General features: G+C 46.9%; 1 protein-coding gene across 3 annotated transcripts in view; it reads left to right on the plus strand.

Annotated features, from left to right (window-relative positions):
* The window catches only part of TSPAN18 (tetraspanin 18), a 207653-nt gene that overhangs the window by 49502 nt on the left and 138518 nt on the right, over positions 1-19633 (plus strand). Inside the window, exons 3-4 of one of the 3 annotated variants that reach the window (XR_008702641.1) lie at positions 16455-16665; positions 17637-17906. The exons of 1 other annotated variant lie outside the window; for it this stretch is intronic. The gene's annotated coding sequence lies outside the window, so the exon portion shown is untranslated. Of the gene's footprint in view, positions 1-16454; positions 16666-17636; positions 17907-19633 lie in introns of those variants that run through there. One more of the 3 variants, XM_055546938.1, reaches the window with a different exon arrangement.

Consider the following 19633-nt stretch of genomic DNA (forward strand, 5'->3'; position numbering starts at 1 on the left):
AAAGACATGTTTGCTTTTGAGTTTTGACGATTATGAATAAAGCTACTGTAAAACTTCTGCAGGTTCTGGCATGGACGTAAATTTTCAACTCATTTGAGTAAATACCAAGAAGCACAACTGCTGGATTATATGGTAAAAGTATGTTTAAATTTGTGAGAAACTGCCAAGCTGTCTTCCAAAGTGGCGATACTGTTTTGCCTTCCAAACACCAATGAATGAGAGTTCTTGTTGTTCCACATCTTTGTCAGCATTTGCTGGTGTGTCCGTGTTTTGGATTTTGGTCATTTTTACAGGTGTATAGCAGTATCCAATTTTGTTTCAGTTTGCAGTTCTCTGATCACATATGGTGTAAAGCATCTTTTTATATGCTTATTTTCCATCTGTGGATCTTTGGTGAGTTGTCTGTTCAGGTCTTTTGCCATTTTTAAATTGGGTTATTTGTTTACTTATCGTTTGGTTTTACAACAAAGCAAGTTTACGAATTTACAAGCTCTTGGTGTATTTTGGGTAAAAACTCTTTATGCATCTTTTGTGAACATTTTCTCCCAGTCTGTGACTTCTTGTTCTCTTGACAATGTCTTTCAGAGAACAGAATTTTAAACTTTTAATCAAGTCTAGCTTATCAATTATTTCTTTCATGGATAATGATGCTGTATCTGAAAAGTCATTGCTATACCCAAAGTCATGTAGATCTTTCTCCTGTGTTATCTTTTAGGAGTTTCGTAGTTTTGTATTTTATGTTTAGGTCTGTGATCCATTTTGAGTTAATTTTTGGATAGTTATAAGATCTGTATGTGTGTGTATATATATTTTTTGCTTGTGGATATTCAGTTGTTCCAGCACCACTTGTTGAGAAGACTACTTCTCCACTGCATTCCTTTTGCTTCTTTGTCAGAGGTCAGTTTGCTGTATTTATGTGGGTCTGTTTCTGCTCTTTATTCTTTTCCACTGACTTATGTGTTCACTGTTTTGCCGGTACCTTGCTGTTTTGATCACGTAGCTTCTAAGTCCTGAAGTCAGTGGTGCCAGTCTTACGACTTTGTTCTTCTCTTCCATTGTAATGTTGGCTATTCTGGGTCTTTTGCTTCTTTATGAGACTTTAAAATCAGTGTGCAGGTATCCACAAAACAACTTTCTGGAGTTTTAACTGAGGTTGTATTGAATCTATAGATCAAATTGGGAAGAACTGACATCTTGACGATACTGAGTCTTCCTATCCATGAATATGGAATATCTCTCTAATCATTTAGTTTCTTCTTTGATGTCTCTCATCGTAGTTTTGTAGTTTTCCTTATATAGATCTTTTATATATTTTGTTAGAATTATACCTAAGTATTTCATTTCTTTTGGTGCCAATGGAAATGTATACTTTTTAAAAAAATTTCAAATTCCACTTGTTCGCTGCTTGTGTATAGGGAAGCAATGGGCTTTTATATACTAAGCTTGTATCCTGCAACCTCACTTTACTATAAATACTTTTGAGTTCCAAGCAGTTTTCTGTCAGTTTTTTCAAATTTTAAAGATAGACAATCATGTCATATGTGAACAAAGACAATTTTATTTTTTCCTTCCCAATCTGTAAAATTAAAATACCCATAGAAAGTAGAAAACTTTCCTTCCTAATACATGAAAATAAAAAAGTCTATGTCTTATTGCACTAGCTAGGACTTCCAGTACAATATTGAAAAGCAGTGGTAAGAAGGGATGCACTTTCCTGGTTTCTCAATGGGAGCATTTCTAGCTTTTCACCATTAAGGATGATGTTAGATATGGGTTTTTATAGACATTCCTTTATCAAGTTGATAAAATTTCCCTCTATTTCTCTAGTCTTCTGAGAGTTTTATCATGAATGGGTATTGGATTTTGTCATGCTGTTTTTATATCTATTAATGTGATCATGTGATGTTTCTTCTTTAGCCAATTGATATAATGGATTACTTTAGCTGGTTTTTGAATATTGAACCAGCCTTGTATATCTGGGATAAATCCCACTTGGCCATATTGTACAATTCTTTTTATACTTTTTTCAATTCTATTTGTTCATATTTTGTTGAAGATTTTTACATGTATGTTTATGAGATATTTGTCTATAGTTTTCTTGTAATGTCTTTTTAAGTTTTGCCATGCCAAGTCGCTTCAGTCATGTCCAACTCTTTGCGAGCTCATGGACTGTAGTCCACCAGGCTCCTCTGTCTATGGGGATTCTCTAGCAAGAATACTGAAGTAGGTTGTCATTTCCTTCTCCAGGGGTTCTTCCCAGTGCAGGGATCAAACCCGAGTCTCCCTCATTGCAGGCAGATTCTTTACCATTTGAGCCACCAGAGAAACTCAAAAGTCGCTCAGTCATGTCTGACTCTTTGCAACCCCATGGACTATACAGTCCAGAGAATTCTCCAGGCTAGAATACTGGAGTGGATAATCTTTCCCTTCTCCAGGGGATCTTCCCAATTCAGAGATCGAACCCAGGTCTCCCACATTGCAGGCAGATTCTTTACCAGCTGAGCCACAAGGGAAGTCCAAGAATACTGGAGTGGGTAGCCTATCCCTTTTCTAGCGGATCTTCCCTACCCAGGGATCAAACTGACGTCTCCTGCATTGCAGGCAGATTCTTTACCTACTGAGCTATTGGGGAAGCCCTGTTTTCACTTTTGGTATTAGGTTAATACTGGTCTCATAGAATGAGTCAGAATGTATTTTCTCTGCTAGTATTTTCTGGAAGAGATTGTTGTGAATTGATACATTCCTCCTTAAATGTTTGGAAGAATTCACCAGTGAACCCATGTGTGCCTAATGTTTTCTTTTTTTGACAGGTTATTAATTATTGATTCAAAATGTTTAATAAGTACAGGCCTATTCAGATTGCATATTTCTTTTTTATGATTTTTGGCAGATTGTGTCTTTCAAGAAATTGGTCTGTTTCATCTAGGTTATCAAATTTATGGGTGTAGAATCATTCACAGTATTCTTTTATTTCCCTTTTCATGTTTGTAGGAACTATAGTGATGTCCTCTCTTTCATTTCTGATATTAATAATTTGTATTTTCTCTCTTTTTTCCTTAGCTTGGCTAGCGGTTTTTTTTTTCATTTTTGCCAGTTTTCTCGAAGAACCAGATTTTGTTCTCGAAGAACAAAATCAAAAGATTTTGTTGATTTTCTGTATTGATTTCCTCTTCTTTGAAGCCTGTGTTTTAATCATGATGTGTCACTAACTGACATGGATCTGAGGGGTCTTGAGGCTAAGTCCCTCCCATTCTTTGAGTCTCAGTTTCCACATCTGCAAAATGGGTGTGATGATAGCAATACTTTGCCCAGAGTTAGTCTGAGAGAAGATGTTAAATGTAAGTCCACTTCATTGATTCCGTAAATACTGCTGAGCCCCTGGTATGTATGTACCAGGTTCTGCTTTAAATGCTAGGAATGTAGTATTGTGACCAAAACAGCAAAGTCCCTGCCCTCATGGAGCTTGGACTCTAGTTGGAGGAGACAGAGATCAAACAAATAAACTGGGTGTCAGACAGTATTACAGGCAGGAAGAGAAAGAGAGGGGCCAGGGATGTGCTATTTCGGATAGGGGGCATCCCGATCAGATGTCATTTGAACAGAGACTTGCGGGCAGTGAGGAGTGAGCCTGGACTTCATCCGTGGGAAGAGCTTCCTGGTGAAGGGAACAGCAAGAGTAAGGGCCATAACGGCAGCTGGCACGTTGGAAGATCAGCAAGGAGGCCACAGTGATAGAGTGAGGGAAGTAAGGAGTAGGGGGAGGCCAGGAGGGAGCTGCCAGTTAGGGGAGGACTGTGGATTTGGATTCTAAGTGTGAGGGGAAGCCAGTGTACAAGGGGGAGACAGGACCCAATAAAATAATACATTTTACCAAGATCACTCTGACTGTGGAATAGAGGACAGATTATAGGGGACAAGGAGACTGGGGTAGAGACTGATCCAGGCCAGAAATGAGGTGATTTGGAAGGACACAAGGGTGGTGGAGGTGCTTTGAAGCCAAATCATTCATCATCTGTTTGGAAAGTAGAGCTGACAGACTCACTGATGAGGAGGAAGCGGAATAGAGGCGTCACAGATGACTGTAGAGTTTTGTGCCTGTAAGTGGAGGAGCCTGGGCGGCTGGGCTTCGGTGAAGGATGAGGGGCACGTACATACCGAGCTCCCCTTTGAGCCATTTTAAGGTGGGACGTTGATCCATCCAAATGGAGGTGGCAAAAACACGAATGAAGGCCTATACCTGGAGTGCAGGGGCGAGGTCTGCGCTGGAGAGACAAATCTGGGACCCACCAGCTGACAGAGTATTTCCAGCCTTCATCCCTAATGAGACCCCCTCGGGGTGAGTGTAGATGGAGAAGATGATGGAGCAGTGCAGGGTCTTGGAGAACCTGCAGAAGGTGCCTGCTGGCGGCTACCCAGAGCTGCCCAGAGGGCAGCCCATCTGGGACACCAGGGCGAACAGATCTTCATTTTGCATTGTCCAGGGAACTGTTGTGGAAGAGAAGCCAGCTGCGAGAGCAAGCCCAGACTTAGCTTGCCCTGCAGGCGAGCGCTGTTCAATTTTCGGTGCTCGACATAAGCTAGAGTGGGGCAGCCAGATGAGGTACTTGGGATATGCGACACCCGGGGAAGATGGCTTTTAACACCTGTCATCTCTGTACAACAAAATTATTTTCAGTAATAGTGATGAAATAAAGCCAATTCTAATAATGGCCAGAAAAGAAACAGCGAAATGTTCCTTTCAGTGGACTTTATATACAGAACCATGCCAGTCAATAAACATTACAGCACAAAAGAAGTGGGGGGAGAAGGAATGAGTTCATACTTTTTAATTAAATTAATGGATTTTTTGAAAAAAGAAAAGAAATTGCACAAAGGAAGTTCCAAACGCGTGAACCCTGCAAGGCTGGGAGCGTGAACAGAGGTGGCTGCTTTGGCAATACTCTGTTTCAACGTCTTTGCAGTCACTCGCTGTCACTGCCTAGTTCAAGTCTACCATTTAAGACTTGAGGATCTGGTATCTGTGAGAATATCTAGTATCAAAGGAGCTGGTACAAAGAGAACTAGTGCAGAGTACTAGAACCACCACCCCGTACAGACGGAACTCGCTCGGCTCTGAATCCTTTTTCTCACAACGAACGTGCGTGCAGCAGATTCGGCTCGTGTTGGGGTCTGCTGTACCAGAGGCTGTTCTCTGAACTCACATCCATGTGAGCACAATATTTATGAAAGGTCAAGTAATAAAAATGTGCTCATCTGGAGCTTCCACACATATTATTAAAACTCAGTCGTGATTACAGCAGTTGTTTAGAAGTTGGAACGAGATTGTTTTTTTCGAGGCAGCCGCATTTTATCATTGACGTTGTTTAGCATTGTCAGCTTTTAGCTGGTTTTATGTTTGTTTTAAATTTTCCTGCAGGCAATTCATCCCCTATTGCCTACACCTTGTGCAGACTGCCCCTACCACCCGGCCCTTGGGAGATATTGTGGAAAACCAATGGGCCTCTTGTCCTGGGCAGTGGAGGGGAGGCCGGCGGAAGACTCTGAAGAGGTGATGCTGTGGACAGGCCCTGCTGTGTGACCAGCTAGTTTCCAGGTGGAAATAGGTGCAGAAAGGCCTTGTAGGTGTCCTGTATACACTGAGGAGAGAAGCAGGAGGACCCTGAGTTGGCTGCTGCTGCTGCTGCTGTTAAGTCGCTTCAGTCATGTCTAACTCTGTGCGACCCCAGGTGCTAATTCCTAAAGGCCACCCTGGGTCTGAGCATCATTTATGTACAAAGTCTAGCGTAACAGAGAGCCGGACACAGAAAGCTGCCTCCGTGGAGTCACAGTTTGCCCTGGTGGATATGAGACGACATCCCCCCGGAGTTGCATCCAGCCCTGCTCAGTGGGATCCTTGCTCTCCTCCTCCCCTCCCTCTCTCTCCTTCCCTTTCCTTTTTCTGCAGGGCAGTCCGTGAAGACAGCCGTTCTAATGAAAAATCTCATAAATACCAGGAGATAAGCATCCAGGACCTTGGGTTTTTATTTCTGCCAAGACTCCCCGGAGAGCCTCCTTGGTAGGAAATATCCCTTTAGAGCTGAGATTTTCCTCCCGGGCTTCAAAGACAGTGTTGGCTTCTTAGGGACACAACATCTGTTTAAACCGAACTTGAACCAGGAGGCAGGAGCGTCCCCCACAGGAGGGGGACAGGGTGGAGCAGGAGGGTGCAGAATCTGCTCTCTGGCCTAGGAAAAGCTCCCCAGGCCTGTTCCTTCTTCTAGCGGTGCGTCCTCCTGCTGGGGCTGGCTCTGGGTAAATGCAGGGCGCTGGAGGGGCAGAGGCTACGGGGGTCTCAGACCTGAGGCTGGGCTTTGTGCTGCCTGCTCCCCAAATAGCCCCCCAGCCCATGACTGCCAAGGCCTCCGCACCCAGGGGAGGGAGCAAGGAGACCCGGGGTGACAGAGCAGCTTCTGCAGCCTGGGCGGTCCTCTGGGCCCTGGGAGCCCCTTTCCAAGCCCAGATATCCCTGCTCTTGGCATTTGTACCAACAAATCCCCTCTCTCTCTCCCCCACCCCCTTTCTTCTTTCCTTTCTCCCTTCATCATTCGCTGAGCATCCTCTGGGATACAGAAATTAAAAATCCCCAGTCCATAACTTCAACAAGCTTGAAATCTGATAGAACAACCTGATTGCTCTCCAAGATAAGAAAAATCGAGCGCTTTGTGTGCCTGGGCGGGCATGCCAGTGCACACTGTTATTGTTAAGGCTGTAAAACAACATTAGAGAGAGCTTGGGAAATAGAGGGAAGAGAACTCAGGCAGTGCCCCTCTCAGGACAAGAGGCCCATTCGCTTCCTGCTTTTGTTCCCACTCAGGCACACATACAGCAGAGATGCCTCCAGAAAGTTCACCAAGTTCGGCTTCCTGCTTTTCTTTGTGCACCAGGTCCCGCTGCAAAATAGCCATGTGAGACTCCTTCCTGGGCAGTACCCGGCTGGGGGCCCCCATTCTGGCAGCTTGCTTCCGATGTCCACCAGTGCTCGATGCTAAATGCGTGCCTCCTGGAAAGGGTTGCTAGGTTATCAGATCACACTACAGGACGCCCAGGTTAACTCGAACTTCGTATAGCCAACAAATCGTTTAGTGCAAATGTGTCTCCCATCAGTAGGAGTCCCTGGCAGCTCAGATGGTAAAGAATCCGCCTGCAATGTAGGAAACCTGGGTTCAATCCCTAGGTCCCATCCCTGGGTCAGGAAGACACCCCTGGAGAAGGGAATGGCTACCCACTCCAGTATTCTTGCCTGGAGAATTCCATGCAGAGGGGCCTGGTGGGCTATAGTCCATGGGGTTGCAAAGAGTCGGACATGACTGAGCAACTAATGCTTTACGCTCTTAAGTTCCATCAGTATCAGTCCCATGGACTATTTGGAACAAAAACTGAAACATTCTTTAGTGTTTGTTTGAAATTCAGATTTCACTGAGCATCTTGGATTTTACCTGGAAACTGTGTACCTGGAGAATCCTGTTGCATGCGTAGTCAAGGCTGCTTTATTGAATGCTACAGAAAACTAGCTGGTGATGTTTCCCTTCCCATTTTGTGGGGAATAGTCTCCCTAACTTGAATCTATCCTGCTTTTTTATTGTGCCTCCCCGACAACTCTGATATCCATGGCTCTGTGGCTTAGCACACTTGGAGGTCAATGAATTCATCCCCTGTGGTCCCTTTGAGTACATCTTTCCCTCAGCCTCTTTCTGGAAGCTGCCAATGACTGCAGATATTTGGTTTGCTTTATGGAGGGAGAAGGAAGGGCTGGTGGGAGGTGTATATTAGCATTCCCCCTTGGGTCCATGGAGCTGCTTCCTCCAGAGCCCATCAGCTTCTCTGACTGCCACAGATATAAGCAGTGTGCCCACCTTTGCCCTGCTGGAAGGAGCAAAGGTTTGAGGATGCTGGTCCAGGGCTGCAGACCCCAAGAGGTTTATGACATCTTTCTCCCCATCAGTGAACTTATTTTTCATTCTAAGGCAGCTTCAGGGAATAAAAATATAAATCGAAGTGGCAGACAGTAAAGAAAAAAAAATGATTGACTGGAAAGTGGGAAGACAGAGCGATGCCTTGTGGTTAAATGGATTTTCTGTTTAACTGAGGGTTAAGTAGAAAACTCATTTTGATTCATCCTCTGCTCTTGCAAATCTTTCTGAAATGTATTAGCCTGCTCCCTGGTTTTCCTAAGTGCACCATAATGACCATAATTGAATCTCTTTGCTGGCAGAGCATCCTGTGGGGCGTCGGGGCATGCAGTTGTAAATGTCAGTCTTCTAGGTACAATCAGGACCTGGGCTTTGGAGCCTATGCCATAGGCTATGTGCCATGCAGTGGCCCTTCCTTCACATCTGCTGCCACCTCATTCGGTCTTCCCAGCCATCCTGGACTGGGGCTAAGGAAGGGACCCATTTACAGATATGGAAACTGAGGTCCATGATGTGAAGGACTCGCTTCAAGTCACTCTGGCTGGTAGAGGAAATGAATCTGAAGCCAGTAGAAATGGTGGTGGTGAGTTGGTCTGGATTCAAATCCTGGCCCTCACTTCCTGGCTGGAAGAAGACCATTAAGCTTCATGAACCTCAGTTTCTCCATCTCTGTATTGGGCATAATAACCTTTCCATACCGAGCTGCTGATGAGATGAAGTGAGGTAATCGTGGGTGGGCTGTGCATCTGGGTCTTCGTATATATATATATATATATATATTTTTTTTTTTTTTTAAATGGCACATACACCTTCTTATCCCCAAATGTCCCACATGCTCTTTTCCTGGGACCCAGCCTCCAGCTCCTTTCTACTTTGCTGTCCTGCCTCCTCTGTGCCTTAATCCTTTTGCAAGACTGCAGGACCAGAATGTCCGGGTTTGAATCCTGACTTTGCGTCCCACTCCTTGTGTGGTTCTATTTCTGGGCCTCAGTTTTCCCATCTATAAAATGGGGATAGTAGTGACCTGCCTCCTAGGGTTGTCATGAGGATTAAAAGCAAGAGAGCTTGTCCAGGACAGTGTTATGCAAGGATTTGCCATTGTCATTCTAGGACTTGATTAAGTGAGTGCAGGTTAATCAGGCTTTTAGGATTTGGTCCATAGCCTGAGCATGTTAGCAGGACTACACTTGCAGACCAGGCTCCCTGTTGGTGCCCCAGGAGTTTGTACCGTCAGTCTGGGGAGAAGGAAAGAGCCGCTCTTTCTTCCTGCCATTGTCTGATGCGTGTTTACCCCTCCTTGGGTGCTCAGAGAAGTACATCAAGAGGGAGCCATGGGTAGGTTATAAGGGGCCCTACTTTGGCCCTGACAGGGCCCCCTGCCCAGAGGTCATCACCCTCCAGTAATCGGTCCGTCTGTGACCTCGGTGCTCCCTCTCCGTATGTCATGGATCCCTATCATTACAGAAGGTGTTTGTTTTTCTCCTTACCAAGGGATCCACTTGGAGCACAGAGGGCTCTCTGTGTGTGACCTCTGGACTCCCCCTGGGGTCTGGGCTGGAGGGTGGGGAGGACACTTCATCAAACCAAACCTAGGCCAATGAAGCCACCTGTTCTGGGCTCTGGCCTGCTGGGTCCACACCTCCATGGGTCTTGCAGGCAAATCTCCTCCAGTTCTGGAGTGCCAAGTCCTGTCTACCACCTCCTTGCTCTCTGAGTCACCCACTCTGGACACCTTCTGGGATTCTTTGCAGCAGCTGAATAGTAACCCTGGTACTTGGGTACAGGAACAGCAGCCTGTGTGCAAAGCCACGGGCAGGCTGGTTTATTTACGCGTTTATCTTTAATGGGAAGGCTGAGAGAAACTGCGCGGTTTGTGAATATTTACAGGCAAATTACTACAGGGAGGAAATGAATTCATTCCGTCTCCTCTCCCGCTGTTAACAGATCACACTGTGGTTCCCCACGCCTGCCTCCCACAGCCCTCTCTGCGCTTGTCATTCCGTGTTGTCTTTTTCGCTTGTTTTGTCTTTTTGCTCTGCCGTGGCTGTATGTGGGGATCGAATCTGCGATCCCTGCATTGGAAGCGCAGAGTCTTAACCACTGGACTGACAAGGAAGTCCCCCTTGTAAGTTTTTACACCAGCTCCAGAAGGGGCAGCCGGGAAGATGCGTCAGTGTGATTCCCCCATACACTTACTGAGCGCCTACTGTATTCCATCCCCGAGTTTGGGTGCTGGGGGTACTGAGGTGAGCGTCGCGCCTGTTGTCCCGGCTCCTCCCCTCAAGGGGGCCTGTGGATAAGAACAGCAGTGTCTGTTGGAGGAAACAGTTGCTTTGAGACCTGTGGCTGTGGGAGGGGGATGGGCAAGATGGGATCTGTCTGTATAACACTGGGGAAGGCTGGGCAGTAGCAAGGTTGCCTGTCCTGGGCCTGGAAGGACTTTTTACCAGCAGAAAGGGTCTCTTGGGCAGAGGCCAGAGCACAGAGCCTTGGAGGTGCGAAGGACGGCACTTCCTGGGGGTGGGGTTGTAGGGAACCTTCTGGTGGTTAGACATGGCACCTGTGGAAGGAAGCAGGAGGAGGAGGAGCTGTAAATGTGGATGGGCTGGGTTGTTTCTGGTTCTGAGCTGGGGAGGGAGGGGACATAGAAGGGAAGACAGGGACCAGGGTTGCCCAGTTTCCAGAGGTAGCCAGGCGGAGCACTTGTCCTGTGGCAAGGACTAAGTTGGTGAATAATGGCCTCTATTGAAAGAGGGAGTTTCCCGTCCCCTCCCCTCCCTTCCCCTCCGTCCCTTCCCCTCCCTCTGCCTCCTTTCCCCTTCCCCTCCCCCTGGTCTGAGCTGACAGTCTTGTGGTCTGTGGTTCTCAGAATCTCAAGTGTTGGAGTCAGCTCTGACCAAGGGCAGGGCTGGCCTGGATTGTTCTGGACAGATGGCAGTCTGTGCAGCCACCTGTCCAATGGCCAGAGGGTATGGGGGTCCCTTGGGACATCGGGCTTGGTCCCTGGTCCACTCGTGAGGCCTCCTCATGGCGGTTGATCAGATGCCCACCACATCAGCCTGGGCAGTGAGAACCTCGGCTCGGGCTCTGGGTCCTGCTGATTTGAGGGAGGAGCTGGGCTGCCCACCAGGGACTTCGTGGGCGGCTCAGGCCGGGCCTAGTGTGTCGGTCCTGGGAGCCTACCCTGGAATTGACTCTGGACTCTTCTCAATGGGGAGAACCTTCCATCGTGCTCACTTGCCTCCCAGATTTGCTCATTCTTCCCCAGCCCGCCCCTCCTGGGGTGCCCTGCTGGCTGTGTCCTCAGTTTACCTGAGATCAGGGGCAGTAAGACCAACCCTTTGCCCTCAGGATTCTGAAACGAGGCCGTATGGGAGCACAGATTTCAGAACTGTCTAGGGCCTCCCCTGGCCTGGCCACCCTCAGATGCTAATGAAAGCACTGTGTGTTTTTTGAATTCAGTGAGGGGCCCTCCTTAACCTGTGACAGGCAGGAGGGAGTGGGGCAGGCCAGCCGGTTCAGATCCTGGGGAGGGGTAGTGGGAGGCAGCGAGGTTCCCAGGCTGGGAGGCTTTGGGATCATGGCTGTGGTTGAAATCGATCACCCTGAGAGTCTGCACCGTGGCCTTGTTAAGACACAAACTGCCTTCAACTGCTTCTGGTGGGCACACGCACCTGCCAGCCCCACGCCTTCATGCTCACCATCCTGGGCACGTGCTGATCGCACACCTGTGCACACCTCCAACATGCCTGTGTATACCTACTCACCTCCACACGCACCCATTCATGCAAATGCCCTCACATCCTGGCACACGCCTCTCCTCCACACTCACCCCAGCTCCCGCTTCCCACCCACAGCCTTCCTATACGCACCCTGTCCTTTCCATAGAGTCCCTCCCGACCCACCATTCATGAGCACACACACGCACAGGCTACATCCAGACTTTCAGATGATCTTGCTCGTTTCTCAGCCTGCAGAGCTCTGGATTATCTGGGACCCTTTTGACTCAGATGCTGAGCCCAGCAAGGGCTCCAGGGAGAGTGGGAAGGTTGAGTCAGAGAATAAGCCTGGACCCAGTGCAACTGCCCTGTGAGGCAAGTGTCCTGACTCCTCCTGTTTCACACATCCATCAATCTATCCATCCATCCACCCATCTATCCATCCATCCATCCACTCGTCTATCCATCTATCCATCCATCCATCCATTTACCCTTCTATCCATCCATCCATTCATCCTTCATCTATCCATTCACCAGTCCATCCATCTATCCATCCATCCATTCGCTTATTAATGTACCCATCATTTATTCCAGCACATACTCATAGCAGTGAACCAGGCATTTCTTTGGTTCTGAGATTTGTTAAGGAGGAAATGACATAGGGCCTTGATACTTGTTTTTGAAACCAGAAACCTTGGAATCTAGTTTCTGCCTCTTGCTAGCTTTGTGATCTTGGTCATGTCCTGTCATCCTTGAGCCTCAGTTTCCCCACCTGTAAAATGGCAATCATGGTGCCTCATCCCAGGAAGAGTGCTGGGCCCTGAGGATGGTAGCCATGAGCACTAACTTGGGGACTTCTGTGTCCATCATCAAAACCCTCCTTGAAAACTCTGATTCGAAAAGATACATGCACTCCGATGTTCACAGCAGCACTATTTACAACGGTCAACCATGGAAGCAACCCAAATGTCCATTAATAGATGAATGGATAGGGATGATGTCATATATAGACATACAGTGGAATACTACTCAGTCATAAAGAAAGAAAGAATGCCATTTGCAACAACATGGATGAACCTAGAGATGATCATACTAAGAGAAGTATTAATAAGTCAGACAGAGAAAGACGAATATCATATGATATCACTTGTATGTAAATCTAAAATAGGACACAAACAAACTTATTTACAAAACAGAACAGACTCACAAACATAGAAAACAAGGTTACCAAAGGGAAAAGGATGGGAGGGATAAGTTAGAAGTTTGGATTATCAGATACAAACTACCACATAGAAAATAGAGAAACAACAAGGTCGTACTATCCAGTACAGGGAACTATATTTAATGTCCTGTAATAAAACGTAGTGGAAAAAATACAAAAAATATACATATGTATAACTGAATGACTTTGCTGTACATCAGAAACTAACATAATATTGTAAATCAATTATAGTTCAATAAAAAAGTCAAAACCCTCCTTAAAATAGGGATGAAATGAGGCAAAATAAACTCCCTGCAACCTGCAGCTTCCTAGGCTTTGAATGAGAAGTGGGGATGTGGGTCCTGGTGGATCTTTGGGTCTGTCTCCAGAATGCCCACATTTCAGCCATGGTTGGTCAGTTTCTATTTTTCTTTTAAGAGAAAGAGATTGAGAAAGGACTAGCTATCACACACATTAAGGAAATGTACTGCTGTAGAGGTTTCTGCAAAGGGCAGGAGGAGCAGCCAGAAACTGGTGGCTTAGCCATCAGGGGGCTGAACTGGAGGGCCCCCCAGCAGTCTAGCTGTCTCTAGGGAGCAGACAGTGAAGCCTGTTGAGGGCTAGGGAAACCTCGCTGATGGCGGAAGGTTGGGCCTTGTGGAGGGCAGCCCACAGTCTCCAGATCCCCAGAGAGACCCACCCGCCCCTCCCCAACCCTGGGCCTTCTTGATGCAGGTTCAGAAGTTAGGGCCGCCTAGGGCCCGGGGGAGTGAAGAGGTGGCTAGTGGCTGTGTTTTGTTTTTTTTCAACATTATTACACCTTTAAATGATTATTGGAAAATATGATGGCTAACTTCATTTTTTAAAATAATTTATTTACTCATGGCGGTGCTGGGTCTTCGTTGCTGTGAAGGCTTTTCCCTAGTAATGGCGAGTGGGGACTACTCTTGAGTTGCAACGCACGGGCTTCTCACTGTGGTGGCTCCGCTTGCTGCAGGGCACGGGCTCTAGGGCGCACAGGCTTCAGGAGGCACGGCACGTGGCTCAGTAGTTGTGGCTCCTGGGCCACAGGTTCAGCAGTTGCGGCACATGGGCTTCCTGCATGTGGGATCTTCCTGGATGAGGGATCAAACCCATGTCTCCTGCATTGGCAAGTGGATTCTTTTCCACCTAGCCCCCATGGAAGCCCCTGGCTAACTTCTTGAGAAGTGAGATACACACACACACACACACACACACGCAGGCACGCACGGAGAACGACTGTGAGCCCCTTGATGGATGGGACGCTGGCTTATCGGCCTTTGTTGCTCCAGAGGTCCTAATAGCACGCAGTAGGGGTAGCAGATCTCTGTTGGATGAGGAAGGAATGGGATGTTGCAGCAACTTGCCTGTACTTGCCTCTGTCTCTTCCCTGTCCCTGGCATGCCTAGTAACAATGTCAGACTTACGGAGCCTCTGGAAAATGGGAGAATAAAAGAGATGTCAGATAAGCGTCCAAACCTGCAACTAGGAGACAAGTTCTGGAGAGCTAAGGCACAGTGTAGTGAGTATGGACAACACTATTGTATTAAAGTCACTGAGGTTGCTAGGAGACTAGATCTTAATTATTCCCAGCTCAAAAAAGAAATGATGGGACTTCCCTGGTGGTTCAGTGGTTAAGACTTTGCCTTCCAATGCAGGGAATGTGGGTTCCATCCCTGGTCAGGGAGCTACGATCCCACATGCCTTGCCGCCAAAATCCAAAGCATAAAACAGAAGCAGTATTGTACCAAATTCAATGAAGACTTTAAAAGTGGCCCACATAAAACAAAGAAGTGATAATCATGTAATATAATAAAGGTGCTATCACTATAATGGCAATATACATACATCAAATCAGCTTGCTGGACACCTTGAATTTATACAGTGTTATATGTCAAATACTTTGGCCACCTGATACGATGAGCCGACTCATTAGAAAAGACCCTGAAGCTGGGAAAGACAGAAGGCAGGAGAAGAAGGGGACGACAGAGGACGAGATGGTTGGATGGCATCACCAACTCAACAGATGTGAGTTTGAGCAAGCTTCGGGAGATGGTGAAGGACAGGGAAGCCTGGCGTGCTGCAGTCCTTGAGGTTGCAAAGACTCAAACATGACTGAGCAGCTGAACAACAACAAATATGTCAATACATTTCAATAAATAAATAAGTAAACTTATTTTTCAAATGAATGAAATATCAGTAGTTGAAGGAATTATATATACTTTCATCCAGCAACTTTTTCCTCCCCGCCCCAGCCACAAAGAATTAGAAACTTTATTGGGGTACAGTTTACATTCAGATCTAAAGTGTTCCATACATCCGAATTCCCAGCAAGACAGGAAACTCTCCCATCAGCCCGGGGAGTTTCCTCAGGCCCCTTTCCAGTCAACCATGGCTCTGCTTTGTATCACTGTAGGTTAGCTTTGTTCTAGAACTTCCTATAAATGGAATCACACAATCTGCACTCTTGTGTCTGGCTTCCTTCCCTCAGCTTGTTGTTGTTGTTGTTCAGATGCCAAGTTGTGTCCGACTCTTTGCGACCCCACTGACTACAGCATGCCAGGCTTCCCTGTCCGTCACCATCTCCTGGAGTCTGCTCAAGTTCATTGAGCTCCTTGAGTCAGTGATGCTCTCTAACCATCTTGATGTTTCGGAAATTCATCTCTGTTGTTGGGAGCTATGTGGGGAGCTCATCACTTGTACTGCTGCACAATGTTCTATCTTATGTATACACAATATCTTGTTTATACATTCATCCTTTGATTGGCATTTGCATGTTCCCAGTTTTGGACTATTATGTAATCAAGCTCCTATGAACATTTGAGTGCAAGTCTTTGTGTGGACTCCCGCTTTCTTTTCTCATGTGTAAATACTCAGGAGTAGAATGGTTGCGTTAGAGGGCGAGTGTATGTTTAACTTAAGAGAAAGTGCCAAGCTGTTTTCTAAAGTTCTTGTACCATTTCACACGTCCACCAGCTGTGTCTGAGGGTTCCAATTCCTCCACAGCCTGCTCAACACTTTGTATGGTCAACAGAGCTTTTCGATTTTAGATATTCTATAGTTGTGTGACATTATTTCCTTAGGCTTTTCATGTGTACTCTCCTGTTTGGCTAGTGAAGTTGAGCATCTTTCATCTGAATGTCTTCTTTTGTGGACTATCCATTCAAGTCTTTTGCCCATTTTTTATTGGATTGTTTTTTTATTACTGAGTTAAAGGAATTATTTAACTTTTGGAAGACAGCCTGACAGAACAGCTTCACAGTCTTGTAGTGGGCAGAGACGTCTGAGACAGGACAGAAAAAATGGGAACCGTGAAAGGAAAAATGGACGAATTGGACTTCACCAAAATTTAAAACTTACTTCTATTAAGAAAAGTGAATCGGAAATCCACAGAGCAGAAGAAGAGAATCACAGCACGTGTGCCCAGGATGTACCACAGCCATTTTATGAGGACTTGCGTCTACCTGGCACTTGCCCCACCCTACGAGGTCCTACAGATCCCATTCGCCTAGCAGCCAGGGTGCTCTCTGTTGAAACGCAAGTCTAACCCTGTTGAACTTGCAGCACCCACAGGGTAAGTCCCAGCACCCAGGAGGTGGCCTCAAGACCCCGCCCCCTGCCACTCAAAAGCTTGTGCTCGCGCACTGGTCTCGAAGTCTCGCGAGGCTCTAGGCTCTGCCCCGAGAGCTCCCTTCACAAACGCTGTTCCGGAAGAACACACTTTTCCTGGCGGTTCACACAGCGGCCTCGCCTCCCGCTTCAGAACTCGCCGGAGGTAAGCCTTCTTGAGTGGAACTTCCCTGGACCCGAGAGGTGGAGGCTGACTCATCACGGGGGCTTGGATGGAAAGGAAGGGGTCGGGACTCAGCCTGCATTGCAGGGAGAGATTGAGGGGCGATTTAGGAACCCACCCCCATCCTTTGACCCAAGGGCAAAACGCCAGCATTTAATGACAGGTGGCTGCTGGTACTGGCCGGCCAAGGTAGACCCTGGTCAGAGTGCTGAGTCGCAGAGGTCCTTGCGGGGAGCAGACACCCCTCCTTCAGCTGCTGGGGAGGGGCTGTGGGGCTGTGGGGACACTTTGGAGCCCAGAGCAGCAGTTAATTGTTAATACCAACCGGTGCCAGCGTATGGCAGGACTCTTGTCAGATCCGGTGTGTGCAGGCGAGCTCTTGGCCTGTCTGGTTGGCCTTCTGCTCTTGCCTTTACCCTGTTTTCTCTAAAGCCATTTTATTCATGTCAACCCGTTATCATTCCAACAAGCCTTCAGATGATGAGGCTGTGTTCAGGCATCAGTGCCCCCATCAGACCTGTTGAACCCTTTGCCAGAGCTCTCTGGGGACAGCGTGCCATCACTTCGCATATTTCTCTCGATGAAATGAGGCACTTTATAACGTTCTTTGCCCACTGTCTGTATCTGGGACAGCAGCTGCTGAGAAGTCTTCTGTCACACCCCCTGTCCTGTCCCCAGCACTCGGAGCTGAGCCTGGGATGCAAGAATTGCTCAATGAATTTGCCACCAATCAGTGAAGGTTAACTAACAACCACCCGCCATGCTAGACAGCTAAGTTATTCTTGTTCTTTTGCGAAGTCATGTCTAACTCTTCTTGATCCCATGGACTGTAGCCCACCAGGCTTCTCTGTCCATGGGATTTCCCCAGGCAAGAATACTGGAGTGGGTTGCCATTTCCTTCTCCAGGGGATCTTCATGACCCAGGAACTGAACCTGAGTCTTCTGCATTACAGGCAGACTCTTTACCACTGAGCCATCTGGGAAGCCCAGACAACTGAATACATTCCTCCATTTTCTCAGTTGGGAAACGGAGGCTCCAGGAAACTCCATGGCTTCTTCAGAGTCTCACAGCTGATGAGAGGCAGAGTCACGAGGACAAGGCAGATCTGGTTTCTGGCATTTCCTGCCCTACGATGGCTACATTTCTTCCTCCTAAATTTTAAGCCCAATAATGGAAGAAAGTGGTGAATGCTATAAAAATGTGCAGTGTTGTATAAATAAAAGGTATCATTAAAAATATCTATGTTGATTTTAATCATCCCCAACTATGATAATGAGACAAAGCGTCTTGTGAAACATGGGCAGGATTAGGTCTAAAATTTAGATGTTTTTTAGAATCTTGGTATATCTCACGTGTGAATGCGTCTGTTGAACATTGGGATGCAGAGGATATTTGTCAAATAAGTGCAGGGGATCAATTATAACAATACATTGAACACGTGAATACCCATCGCCCCAACCCAGAAACAGCAGAGGCTTCACCCGACCTGAGCCAGTCTCTTCCCAGCCCGGATTTTGTATTTATCCCCTTCTAGCCTTTTTTTTTTTTTTTTTTTATGACTTTTCCACATCCGTTACTTTAATATTTTCTCTTCATTGATACATTCATCCAGCAAATGCTGGTAGAGCTCTACTCTCAGGGGGAGCCTTACAGAGTCTCCCAGTCCCACTCCTGCAGTTTTTAAAAAGGAAGAAAGATAGGTGATTTTTTTTTTTCTCTGACCGAAAGAAAAAAAAAAAAAAATTCCTCCTGGTGGTATGTGTCTCCCACCCCCCACCACTCCGTGAAGCCAGCTTTTCCTCTCAAATGCCTCTTCTGCGTTTTGGCACACAGTGTAGCCCTCTGTGAGTATTTTTCCACAAAATATTTGTGGCTTTGGCAAGGTGGTTTATACCATTAATAGTGCTCCCTTTGTCCAGAGGTTCCCCGGCTCTGCTCCACTCTGTATGCATTGGGTCATTGACTGGACCTGGCAAAGCAGAACTTCGCTCCCGGGCCCTTTAATTCTATTTACGTTTTATTGATTTAAATTTAATAGCCATGTGTGGCCAGTGGCGGCCACAGTGGCCCGTGCAGTTTGGAGGAGGGGTTTCCTCCAAAGGGAGGTGTTCGACAAGAGCTGGTGGCAGCTTATCACTGGCTTTATTTCTCCTGTACTGGAGAAGCCAGCCAGGATTGAGGAAGTCATGTGTCAGAGTTGATTTCTACACGAATTCCCTCCCCTCTGCTCCAAGCAGAGAAGAGAGCAAGAGGAAGGAAGAACTCAGGTGTCCGGCTGCCTTTGCCTTTCTGCAGACGAGGTTGTGCAGAGCGCCTGGGCATCCAGAGAGTGATGAGAACAGCGATGAGAGGAGAGAGACATGTGGGTATTCGGTGTGCAATAGCCTTGTCCCACCACCCTCGTGTCAGTGGCTGGGTTTCATTCTCCCGGGGATAAGAGAGTGCTGTATAAATTCATCAATGAATTCTTTTCACAGCTTATGAATGTTTACACGAGGCAGGGCTGGGTTCGGCAGAAAAGCTGAGGTTCTCACTTCCCAACAAAAATAAGTCATGGGCGGGGAAATTAAAAAAAAAAATCACCCAGTTGCAGGGCTTACAGGATTCTTCCCCTCTTTAGCCATCGCCGCCAGAATTAAATTGTCCAATTTGGAGCCTTGAGAAGGAAAATAGCTCTATTGGCTTTTATATCTACTAAGAAAAAAGCTTTCCACGATTTGTCTGTTCGTTTGTAAACTTGCTGTGTGGCCTAAGAAATGTTACTTACCCTCTCTGGACCTCGGTCTCGCCGTCTGACACAGGTGGGCAATGGTACCTCACAGGGGGCTTTTAGGAATTTGCTGAGACAAAAAGCGGGGCTGTCATACGGCAGAGAGAGGTGTGCTCACAAGGAGCCTTCAAGATTAGTGCTGCTGGTTCAGGAGCAAGCCAGGGGTGGAGTGTGTGCCA

This window comes from Bubalus kerabau, chromosome 15 (genome assembly GCF_029407905.1).
Source record: "Bubalus kerabau isolate K-KA32 ecotype Philippines breed swamp buffalo chromosome 15, PCC_UOA_SB_1v2, whole genome shotgun sequence".
In the NCBI taxonomy this organism is placed as follows: Eukaryota; Metazoa; Chordata; class Mammalia; order Artiodactyla; family Bovidae; genus Bubalus; species Bubalus kerabau.